The sequence below is a fragment of the Sphaeramia orbicularis genome, chromosome 16 (assembly GCF_902148855.1).
Source record: "Sphaeramia orbicularis chromosome 16, fSphaOr1.1, whole genome shotgun sequence".
NCBI classification, from domain to species: Eukaryota; Metazoa; Chordata; class Actinopteri; order Kurtiformes; family Apogonidae; genus Sphaeramia; species Sphaeramia orbicularis.
This window is the reverse complement of record NC_043972.1, coordinates 17,405,666-17,418,144: the sequence shown is the minus strand read 5'-3', so window position 1 is coordinate 17,418,144 and position 12,479 is coordinate 17,405,666.

Here is a 12,479-nt window from a genome sequence, read left to right as displayed (position 1 = left end):
TATTTTAGAATATTAAAGCATATTTAAGTGTATTTTTGCGTGTATTGTAGGATATTTAAGCATATTTAAGTGCATTTTTGTGTGTATTGTAGAATATTTAAGCATATTTAAGTGTATTTTTGTGTGTATTGTAGAATATTTAAGCATATTTAAGTGTATTTTTGCATGTATTGTTGAATATTTAAGCATATTTAAGTGCATTTTTGCATGTATTGTACAATATTTAAGCATATTTAAGTGCAGTTTTGCATGTATTGTAGGATATATTTAAGCATATTTAAGTGCATTTTTGCATGTATTGTTGAATATTTAAGCATATTTAAGTGCATTTTTGCATGTATTGTAGAATATTTAAGCATATGTAAGTGTATTTTTGGGTGTATTGTACAATATTTAAACATATTTAAGTATATTTTTGCATGTATTTTAGAATATTAAAGCATATTTAAGTGTATTTTTGCGTGTATTGTAGGATATTTAAGCATATTTAAGTGCATTTTTGTGTGTATTGTAGAATATTTAAGCATATTTAAGTGTATTTTTGTGTGTATTGTAGAATATTTAAGCATATTTAAGTGTATTTTTGCATGTATTGTTAAATATTTAAGCATATTTAAGTGCATTTTTGCATGTATTGTACAATATTTAAGCATATTTAAGTGCATTTTTGCATGTATTGTTGAATATGTAAGCATATTTAAGTGCATTTTTGCATGTATTGTACAATATTTAAGCATATTTAAGTGCATTTCTTATTTCACGGAATTTACTATTTTCACCCAAAAGTTCTTCTCCTATGGTTTATATTATTTTCCTGGTCCAGTCCACTTTATGTCATATTAGGCTGAATGTGGCCCCTGAACTAAAATAAGTTTGACACCCCTGCCTTAAAATATCTTTGTCAATAAAGAATCATGAGACCAAAACAGAATGTGGTCAAATGCTCAGGTTTATATCATTACAGAACATAAACCTACCAGACCGATGCATTCACACACACACACACACACACACACACACACACACACACACACACAAACATGTTATGAAGGGGTGTTACTCTGCGTCTTTGGGGACCCACATTAGCTTAATGAAGTGCCTTTACTGAGAAGTGGAATTTTGGTGACTGTGATAGACTGGAGGGTGCCAGTTAATTTTCGACATATTTAAACACTGTGTCCTGCATATTGATTGGCATTAAAGGTCTAATTTATGAACTTACTTAATGTCGCTCCTGATTAATTAAGTTTTTTATAGACTACCGCAGTTGCTGTCAAACACTTTTGGCCAGATTTGACCTCAACTGCAGCGAAAGCATGAAGAGCTTCTTTAGTAGACGTATAACACAAGGTTACAAAAAAATGTTTTTTGCAAGTTGTCTAGGTTTTTTTAACTGAATTAGGACCATTTTGCACCGCTAAATCCAAAAATGACATCTGTTTTTCTCAATCAGGTCAGGTTTTTTTTTTTTTTTGGAAAAATTTGCTCTTCTCACAAAATATAATAATTAATACCAAAATAAGATTGGTAAGCACACTTTGTGAAACTTGTGACTTGATTCCTGTTAGGTACAATGGTGTATTCACCGCAGATGTAGCGGAATACGTCAGGCTTATTTTTGCAAGATCTTCTAGTCGAAGCCATTTCATTCACCTGTAATATTAAAAAAAAAAATCATAAATTGGCAAAAGTAAAATCTTCAGAACTCGTTTTTGCAAGAAATATGAAAGAATTTTGTATCATATGATGTGAAAATGCCCATAAATGTAAGCAAAAATGTTAAAAAAAAACAAAAAAAAAACAATATGTAGTATAGTTCAGAAAGTTGACCTGACTGAGCAAAATTAATGTGATTTTTGGATTCAGCACACCAAAATTATTCTAAATCAGCTTAAAAAACTTCAACAATAAATTTGTTGTTGACCAGTGTTACTAACATTGTGTGGTCATCACCATGGACAACCCTCCCCCCAGCACCACCCCCAATAGTGAAGTGCCGCCCCAACCGTGGTCACATTTTGTTTCATATACACCACATGTACGTTCACAATTTAACGCTGAAAATAAAAAGTAGTTGCTAAAACAACTTTTTCTAGCCAAAGTTTTACAAACTACATTTCTCCAGGGGTAAAAATGTAGTTTGTTTGCACTACTACCATGCTGAACTACTTTTTTTTTTTTTTTTTTTTTTTTTTTTTACAAATTCTACCATTACCTTTTTTATTTATATGATATCAATAATAAGGATCCAAAATTATATTATATGATTCTTGGTGAAAAACATAAAATCTTCTTACTGGAGGACATTTATTGCAAGAAATATGAAAGAATTTTGTATCATATGATGTGAAAATGCCCATAAATGAAAGAAAATGAGTTTGACACCCCTGTTCTAGTCGAAGCCATTTCATTCACCTGTAATATTAAAAACAAAAAATCATAAATTGGAAAAAGTAAAATCTTCAGAACTCGTTTTTTGCAAGAAATATGAAAGACTTTTGTATCATATGATGTGAAAATGCCCATAAATGTAAGCAAAAATGTAAAAAAAAAAAAAAAAAACAATATGTAGTATAGTTCAGAAAGTTGACCTGATTGAGCAAAATTAATGTGATTTTTGGATTCAGCACACCAAAATTATCCTAAATCAGCTCAAAAAACTTCAACAATAAATTTGTTGTTGACCAGTGTAATTAACGTAGACGATTACACGACAGAACGATTTAGTCGAGTTTTTTATTTCCATATGTTTGAATGCAGAGTTCGATGCTTCACACCTGAACTCCAGAGCTCCTGATTCTTTTCCCGCCGCCGGAGGTTTTTCCTGATTGCTCCACGTCTCGGCGACAGAGATAGATTCACTACTCAGACTTTCCCCTGTGAAGTTATTACCTCTGCATCCACACGAGCTGATTACATCTGTTCAGAGGCCGTTCTCTCACACTGAGGAACACACCGATCCTGTACAACACCACAAAACAACCTGTCCTCATTCTCCTTCGCGGTCTCCGGTCGTTTTACTTCCTGTTTTCCCGCCTCCTCTAACTCCGTTCTCGTCCTACGCTCTCGGATTGTCGCGGAAAAAATTATTAGACCATCAAAAGTCATCAAAAACAATGGTTATGCAATCAAGTACTAACTCCTGTGTGTATCATGTGACTAAAACAGACAGAAAAAAAAAAACATGGAATGCCTAAAAGCACTGTTTTTGTCAGTACAATGCCATAGATATTGATGGAAGATCTGAAGTGATTTTGGTTATCAAGAAAACATGGAAAATGTCTAGATATCAGCTCTGAAATTAACCTCTTATGACCTGTTTTTGTTGTTATCATTATATTTGGCCAAACAAATGTACCTTTAGTTGTACCCAGTGGTGCAGAAAGGGTCCCCTGGGGCCCCAAGCAAAAAAAAAAAAAAAAAAAAAAAAAAATATATATATATATATATATATATATATACACACACACACACACAGGTGAGGGAGGGGCAATTTGGACTCAGGGGGCCCCTTCAGAGAATTTGAGACAGCTAGTTGTTACTGCAAGTTCTCACTGCACTTATTCTTTAGACTGTTTGTGTCAAGTCTGTTGGTCCTTTGGGGGCCCCTGCTGGCTTAGGGGCCCCAAGCAGCTGCCTGCCTTGCCTAATGGCAAGCAGCACCACTGGTTGTACCAGGCATTAAAATGAACAAAAAACTGAAGAAAACAAGGGGTGATCTAATAATTTTTTTCCATGACTGTATGTTGTTGGAATGTTCTAAAAGTGATGTTCTAATGTTCTAAAATACATGTTCATTTCACATTACAAGTGTTTTTCTTGTATTTTTTATATACAGGGTGGGGAAGCAAAATTTACAATGAACATTTAGTAGTTTTTTTCTCAGCAGGCACTACGTCAATTGTTTTGAAACCAAACATATACAGTGATCCCTTGCCAATTCGCGCTTTAAGTTCCGTGGTTTTAGTTATTCACGGATTTTTCAGAAATATTCATCAAAAAATAAAAAATCAAGAAAAAATCGCGGAAATTCCGCAAAAATCCACCCCACAGCAGACGAGAGGCCGCAGCTGCCAGAGAGCGAGAGAGAGAGAGAGAGAGAGAGAGAGAGAGAGAACTGATTCGTTTCTTGTGCGTATGAGAGGAAAAGAGAGCTGGGAGTAGATGTGCGTGTGTACGTATACGATGGATAAGCGTCACGAATGAAGAGAGGAGAGAGTACGTATCAGCTGTTAGTACGTATGCACGTGTGTGTGTTTTGTTTACTTTCTACATTCTTTTCTTTCAGATGTTTTACAGTACGTACATGTACATGTATCCGATCTATATATATATATGCATGTATACATGTACTAATCATTGTTTTCTTTTATATATATATCTCATTTATTTCATAATTATTACATTTGCCGTACTTATATACTATTTATAGATACATACACACATGTACCTTGGTCTAGGATAGGCTCGGGGGCTCCGGCTCCAGTTCGCGGATTTTCGCGGGGGGCGCCGGTCCCCATTAACCGCGAAAAATAAGGGATCACTGTATTGATGTCACAGTCATACCTAACACTATTATCCATACCTTTTCAGAAACTTTTGCCCATATGAGTAATCAGGAAAGCAAACGTCAAAGAGTGTGTGATTTGCTGAATGCACTCGTCACACCAAAGGAGATTTGAAAAATAGTTGGAGTGTCCATAAAGACTGTTTATAATGGAAAGAAGAGAATGACTATGAGCAAAACTATTACGAGAAAGTCTGGAAGATACTATTAAAGAAGAATGGGAGAAGTTGTCACCCGAATATTTGAGGAACACTTGCGCAAGTTTCAGGAAGCGTGTGAAGGCAGTTATTGAGAAAGAAGGAGGACACATAGAATAAAAACATTTTCTATTATGTCAATTTTCTTGTGGCAAATAAATTCTCATGACTTTCAATAAACTAATTGGTCATACACTGTCTTTCAATCCCTGCCTCAAAATATTGTAAATTTGGCTTCCCCACCCTGTATACTTCTTGGATTTCTTTCTTTTTTTTTTTTTTTTTTCTGTTTTTTGGACCACTTACAGGCAAGGAACCAAATATGGTCACTTCATTGACTTTGATTTTCTATATGACAATAAAAATTTTGGAACAATTTCACAAAAGTATTAAAGTCTTTAGCCTGGTACCTTTACCGGCTTATACAATGATGTGGCTCGGGTATAGATTTTTACGGGCTAACGGCCTCCAGGGGGCGCTCCAGCATGAAGCGCAAAAGTGAGACAGACAGGTGGAAGATGAGAAGTTTTAAGCTTAATTTTTAACAGTCATTTAGCGTGTCATGCATAAACCCTCATCATGGAAAACACACGAAGAAATGCATATTTTGCAGCTTTTAAGTTAAAAGCAATTGATGTGTCTGTCCAAGAAGGAAATAGAGCTGCAGCATGAAAGTGTTACTGAGCAACAACAGAGGAGAGACGTAGAAGGTGTGTGATGGAACCTTTCTGAGGATGTTCAGCTCCGACACTGAAGAAGACGACAGCAGTGGTGTCAATGAGCAGAAGGAAGATGAAGATACAGATCAATGACTTTTCTGTGTTTTTTAACCAGCCATGTTTCTGCCGTGTTACAGGAACTGTTTGGAAAAAAGCAGTTAAGGTATGGAGATAAATATTTAAATAATCTGTCTGTTTACCGTCTTTCTGTGTAAATATCTCATGTCACAGCGTGGACACCTGCGGCTTATAGTCAGGTACGGCTTATATTCCAGTGCACCTTATAGCCCGGAAAGTACAGTACTTGTACCAGGAATTACAATGAACAAGAAATTTAACCCTTTCATGCATGAATTATGAGAACCTTAGTCAAGATTTTTTTTTTTTTTCTGGAGTGTTTTTATTCCTCCTTAGGCATAAAAAAAAAAAAATTGCGATCGAGTTTTTTTTTTCATGGAGTTACAAAAACGTCCATGCATTTAATTTTTTAAGTAAAGAAACATGTATTTAAAACCCAATATCAGAAAGTAAAATGAAAACAATGAAATAAAAACATTTTTAAGGCTGCTAATTTGATGTTTTCTCACATTTTAACCTACTCTAATGCTAGTTATTACCTCATATAATATGCAAAAAACAACTCTTTTGTCTAACAAATAACAACTGATTTACACTTCAACATGTTAGTGCAGATCAGGTTTATCAAGAACAGCAAAGTTACAGTAATGGTATGAATTGCAGTGTATTATGGGATGTTGCATAAGCGTCCACTGTGTTGGCTGATATGGAACTAAAACAACAAAACCTATAAATATACAAGAGAACAGCTGGAGAAGAACTGTTCACTGTAGTGACCACAATGCATGAAAGGGTTAAGTAAACAAGTGGTGGTCTAATAATTTTTTCCCCGACTGTATTTCCTCTTTGCATGGAAATGTAAACCGGAGAGGCTAAAAATGTACCTTTACAAACAATGGAGTTCCTTCATCCATGGCGGTAGGGATGGGAATCGAGAACCGGTTCCTTTTGAGAAGCTCGATTCCTTGGAGTCGTTTGCCTGCCTGCTTAACGATTCTGCTTATCGATTCCGTCTTCATTGCGCATACGCGATGACATCACGCGTATGCTGCATTGTTTTGGTCAGAACGTAGGCAACATGGCGTTGAGGCAGAAACGGTCTAAAAAGACAACACCAGGTCCACTGGAACACTGTCAAAGCTTCCATGTCTTCTAAAGGGTGGAATCCCTCCAATATCCTCAAACATTTGTCCACAGCATGGGATTCATTTGATTCACTACTTGAATCTAGCAGCAGAGTGAACACCAGGCCGTCATCCGGGCCCAGTTCCGGTTCCGGTGTGGGCAACAAATGTCGTACCCCCTCAAATACGAGTTTCTGAAGGTAGGGGAAAGGAAATGAGGTGCACAACAACGGGAGACGGGCAGAGTCGAACCGGTTCCATGTAGTGGAAATGCAGCAATAGAGGAACTAATAAAGCGTCTTTAGTTTCACTTTCACTGTACACGCCTCGCCCCCCAAACCAGGCCCAGCGTCATCTGTTATTATTATTTGTACATACTGTATATGTTATATTTTCTGTGTAGAGATGGAAATATAAAAGACAGTTAATGCAAACACACCCGTTTGTACTCTTTTATTCTCTCACCCAGTGAGAATCGATAAGAGAATCGGATCAATAAGCAAAATCGATAATGGAATCGGAATCATTACATTTTTATCGATTCCCATCCCTACACAGCGCTGACCCATACATAAGACTAATACCACACTCACACTCCTGGAAATATTTAATAACCATAAATCCGCCATAATACTGCTCAGTACGTTTCAGTGCTGTCAGATCGCAGCCATTTGGAACTCGATCAATACTGTATTTCTGAAGGTGGTGTGAGTGTTTTAAAAAGAATAAACAGCTGCTGGAAACATGTCGGCTGTTGGCCCTTTGGATACTTGAACATAGACTAATGCTGCATTTCCACTATGTGGAACCAGCTCGACTCGGCTCGACTCGGTATTCCTGGAGAGCGTTTCCATTACAAGATACAGGGGTTGGACAAAATAATGGAAACACCTTAAAAAATCAACAAAAAATAATTTAATATGGTGTAGGTCCACCTTTTGCGGCAATTACAGCCTCAATTCTCCGAGGTATTGATTCATACAACTTGTGAATTGTTTCCAAAGGAATTTTAAGCCATTCTTCAGTTAGAATACCCTCCAACTCTTTTAGAGACGATGGCGGTGGAAATCAACGTCTTACTTGAATCTCTAAAACTGACCATAAATGCTCAATAATGTTGAGGTCTGGGGACTGTGCCGGCCATACAAGATGCTCAACTTCATTAGAAAGTTCCTCATGCCATTCTTTAACAATTCTAGCTGTATGGATTGGGGCATTATCATCTTGAGGTGAAGGTGTTTCCATTATTTTGTCCAACCCCTGTACTACTAACTTTACAGTACCTGGATGCAGCGTGTTACTTCCATGTCATCTGTTCAGAGAGTTGCTGATAAACTCGCTCGTTGCGTGTTGTCTCGTCTGAATTTTTACATCGGCCACCAAAGACTGAATCTCCTCGACCGACCATGGTGTAGTTTTGGGCTGTTATCATGTGGATTAATGTACCGCAATATTTACTGTCTACTTCTGCATCTGTTTTTTGTAAAACGGCGGGTCACAGAGACAACTGTCTGACCAATCAACGGTCTGCAGTGTGTACACGTCACGTTTTAGTATCTGGTCCCCAGTCCTGGAACCTCGGCAGAGGTGACACCAGAAAAGTAGTACCGGGTACCAGATTCCAGGTCCTTTTTCATAATGGAAACATAAAAAAGGCCAAGCCGAATCGAGTCGAGTCGAGCCGATACCACGTAGTAGAAATGGGGCATTAGGCTACGTTTAGACCAGGGGTGTCCAACCCTGGTCCTGGAGATCTACTATCCTGCATGTTTTAGACGTTTCCCTCTTCCAACACACCTGACGGTCGTTATCAGGCTTCTGCAGAGCTGGATGATAGGCTTATCATTTGAATCAGGTGTGTTGGAAGAGGGAAACATCTAAAACATGCAGGATAGTGGCTCTCCAGGACCAGAATTGGACACCCCTAGTTTAGACGGTAATGATCTGAACCGAAAACGCAAAAGTGGCATTTTCGGGTTAGGGTTAGTTCTGGATTGCTGCGTCAATGTCCTCACTGTAACTGTTGCTGTCACTGTCTTGCAATGTGTTCAGAAATGACCAAATATAGTCACTTGCCCGATAACAATTCATTTGGGTCATTCCTAAAACTTTTGCCGGCGACTGTAATTACCACCATTTTGTCATTTTGTCTTTTTTCTTCTCTTCATGAACAGTTTTGCTTCTGTTTAGCTGCAGTCTGCTGCTTGTCATGCTGCCTGGAGTTGAGAAAAGACCCATAATCCACAGTATTCAGGAGATGTAGCCCATCCCTCGTAGCCAACTGTGCATCTTGGCCTTTGATGCATCAAACCCTGACTTTGTCCACCTCTTACAGATCTCTCACTTTGTCAAAAAAAAAAAACTCTTTTAACAGTTGTCTCAAGGCCGTGGTCATCCACAGTGCACTCTATCCCATAACTTCTTCTTCCTCTTTTCTACTTCAGAAACTGGCACAAGGCTCAACATGCAAAACAAGTGATCCAAATATTTGGAGACAAGATAATTTGCAAAAATAATCTGAACTGCATGAGCTTTACATTTTTAGCTTTTTCACTTCCGCATATTTAGAGATGCAACATTTATACAGTGATCTTGATCTGTTTAACAAGTTCCAATGGGATTTGACTGTAAAATGTATAACATGTTTTTTTTTTGTTTTGTTTTTTCACTGTGTTGTGTCTTATTGTTTTATGCATTTTTATAAAATTGGATTGAACTGTTGCTATCTTATAATTTAATCATGCTTTTAGATGTAAAGCACTTTGGTCTTCTTTATGTTGTAAAGTGCTATATAAATAAACTTTGATTGATTGATTGACTGATTGATTAAAGGGATTATATCGTCACTGATCGGGCAGAAACCTCTTATGTCCAAAACTAATTTTTTGGGGAAACCGTAAAAATGATGTATGTTCTATGTAGTCACGGGTCATTTTCAACACTTTTCATTGGTTAAATATTTCTAAAACTGTCAGGCCAACGTAAAGACTGATCAATAGAATTGTTTGTCAAAAAAAAAAAAAAAATCAACAAAAAAAAACCCCAAAATCAAAAATGGACTTACGAGGTTTCTGCCCGACAGCGACAATATGTAATACTTCTACTTTCAGAAATTAAAAAGACCTAAAATTGTCATTAAAGTGTTTATAAAATTAATTCAGTTCATATCTCTACAATACAATACACTGGCATCTTTGGCAGAACTTTTTATTTCTTTAAATTTTAATTTCTTTTTATTCTACCGATGGTTTATGTTACCACTAGAGGGAGTAGTGAGTCACTCTGTCAATCTCCCAAAGTGATGTGACCAGATGGGATGAAAACAACTTTTAGTCAAGGATAATGGAAAAAGTGATAAAAGCTAGAAGCACAATTGTTGTTTCATAAGTGATTTGTGGTTTTACTGTGACTGTTTTTGGTCTAAAAACAGAGCTAACAGAGCTAAGCTAACAGAGCTATGACGTAAACTATCAGCTGATGCAACACGTGAGGATTGAAAAACAGTGTTATTTTGATTAATTGTCAAAATACGTGCGTGTGAATTTTAATTCGAAAAGACAATTTGATGATCCTATTATACAGATGTGTGTAAACAATGAGTTTTAACCTTGCTTTTAAGTTTTTTATATCTGTCTGCATAGAACCCTTTTAAATATTCTGGTTGCATCAAGTACATTTGATTTATTTTTTAATACATTTTAACCCTTTCATGCATAGTGGTCACTACAGTGGACAGTTATTCTACAGCTGTTCTCTTGTATATTCATGAATTTTATTGTTTTAGTTCCATATCAGCCAACACAGTGGACGCCTATGTATCATCCCATACACTGCAATTCATACCATTACTGTAACTTTGCTGTTCTGGATAAACCTGATCTGCAGGACAACATGTTTGAGTGTAAATCAATTGCTTGTTATTGTTATTAGACTGTAATTAACCGTTTTTCTTAAAAAGTTTTAATTTTTTGCATATTATCTCCATAAAGTGAGTAATAACTAATATTAGAGTATGTTAAAATGTGACAAAACATCAGGGTAGCAGCATTAAAAAAAAATGTATTTCATAGTTTTCTCACAGTATATCAGTAAATGTGTTTCTTTTGCTTCAAAAATTAAATGCATGGTGCATGGCTGAGTGGACATTTTTGCAAATCCACGGAAAATAGGTTCATAAAAAAAATTCAAGTGCGTTTTTTTTTGGGTTTTTTTCATGCCTAAAGAGGAATAAAAACACTTAGCAAAAAAATCTTGATTAAGGTTCTCATAATTCATGCATGAAAGGGTTAATCATTGTTTTTTCAGTTTTACATCTATTCAGTAACATTGCATATCAGTTTGTTGTAGGGCTGCTCGATTATAGAAAAAAAAAAATCACGATTATTTTAGCAATAATTGAAATCACGATTATTAAAAACGATTATCTGTTAACCTTAAAGTTGTTTATTTTTTTCTTGCGAAACAATGTAAAATATACTCTTTAAACAATAATAAAGCTTTTAACCACTAAAACAAAGTATGTTCACTTTTGTACGAAACAAAAAAATCTTTGAATGCAAATAAGTGTACTGTAAATTCAAGTATGTTTCCTTTTGTAAACAAATAGTGCACTGTAATTAAACTGCTATAGACTTGCCATAGAACTGTAGCAATAAAAAAAAAAAAAAAAAAACTCACGTAAAGTGCAAATTATAAATTTAAGTATGTTCAATGTAGTATGAAACATAGTAAATTCAGTGGCGTGCCGTGAGGTTTCAGTTAAGGCCTTCTGTATACATCAGCCATCTGGAATACGTACGTTAGGGTTATACGGGTTAGGTTAGGTTAATACGGGAGTTGCAGCGTAAAGAGATTCGGAGACTGAAGATTGCATTGCGGACGAAGTTGTAGACGGAGTTGTTTTTATGTGTTTTAGTTTTTCATAAGATAATGATAATGGTGGTTAAACTTTAGATGGTTACAAAGGTTTGTTGTGTTAGCGGTCGGTGCGGACACAACTACGAAACACTTTTTGCACGTGATGTGTTTTTGCTCTTCGTCTTCTTCATCAAACCCAAAGTGATTCCATACAATTGAATTTGACTTGCCTTTTTTGTTTACCAAACACTTCTGCTGTGATTCTCCTGCCGTTTTTCCAGACCGCTAGGTACAACTTTCCTCTTGGGGTGGACCTGCCGGCTAGCAGGCAGCAGTAGCTTAGAGGGGGGCGGGGCAGAGCAGCTCATGGGAGCTTGCGTGCGCGTGAATTAAAACAACTCAAAATTAATAATCATTTTTTCTCGATTACATAATTTTTGTAATTGTTGCGTGTAATAATCGAAATCGTAATTGAATTTCGATTAATTGCACAGCCCTAGTTTGTTGCCATAGTGTTTTTTGGTAAGTGGTGGTTTTTACAGCAGAGCAGACAGGATGGCAGCCATGTTTGTCAGCCCAGGTCTCAGACCACCTCCTGTTGCCCTGATAATTATTACTGCTGGCAGCTCTATCCTCCCTGGGGAGAAATGAACAGTTATTAAGTCTCACCTTGTCCCTGTGGTACCTTTGATTGGATTATGGGTGAAAGACGTGGGGGTACTTGCATTGGTGGGAGCTTAGTAAGCATTTAGGGGGCTAAGATGCACTTAAAAAGTCAGCAGGAAACAGTCGGCTGGTGGAAATTTGCATGCATTGATCACAGTTCCAGGTCTCAGGGTCAGCGGTGGCTAGAGTGGCCAGATGCATGATGGGATACACCAAGCGACGAAAGATTCCTTTTATCATAAACAGGTCAATAGACTGTTTTAACTGCAGT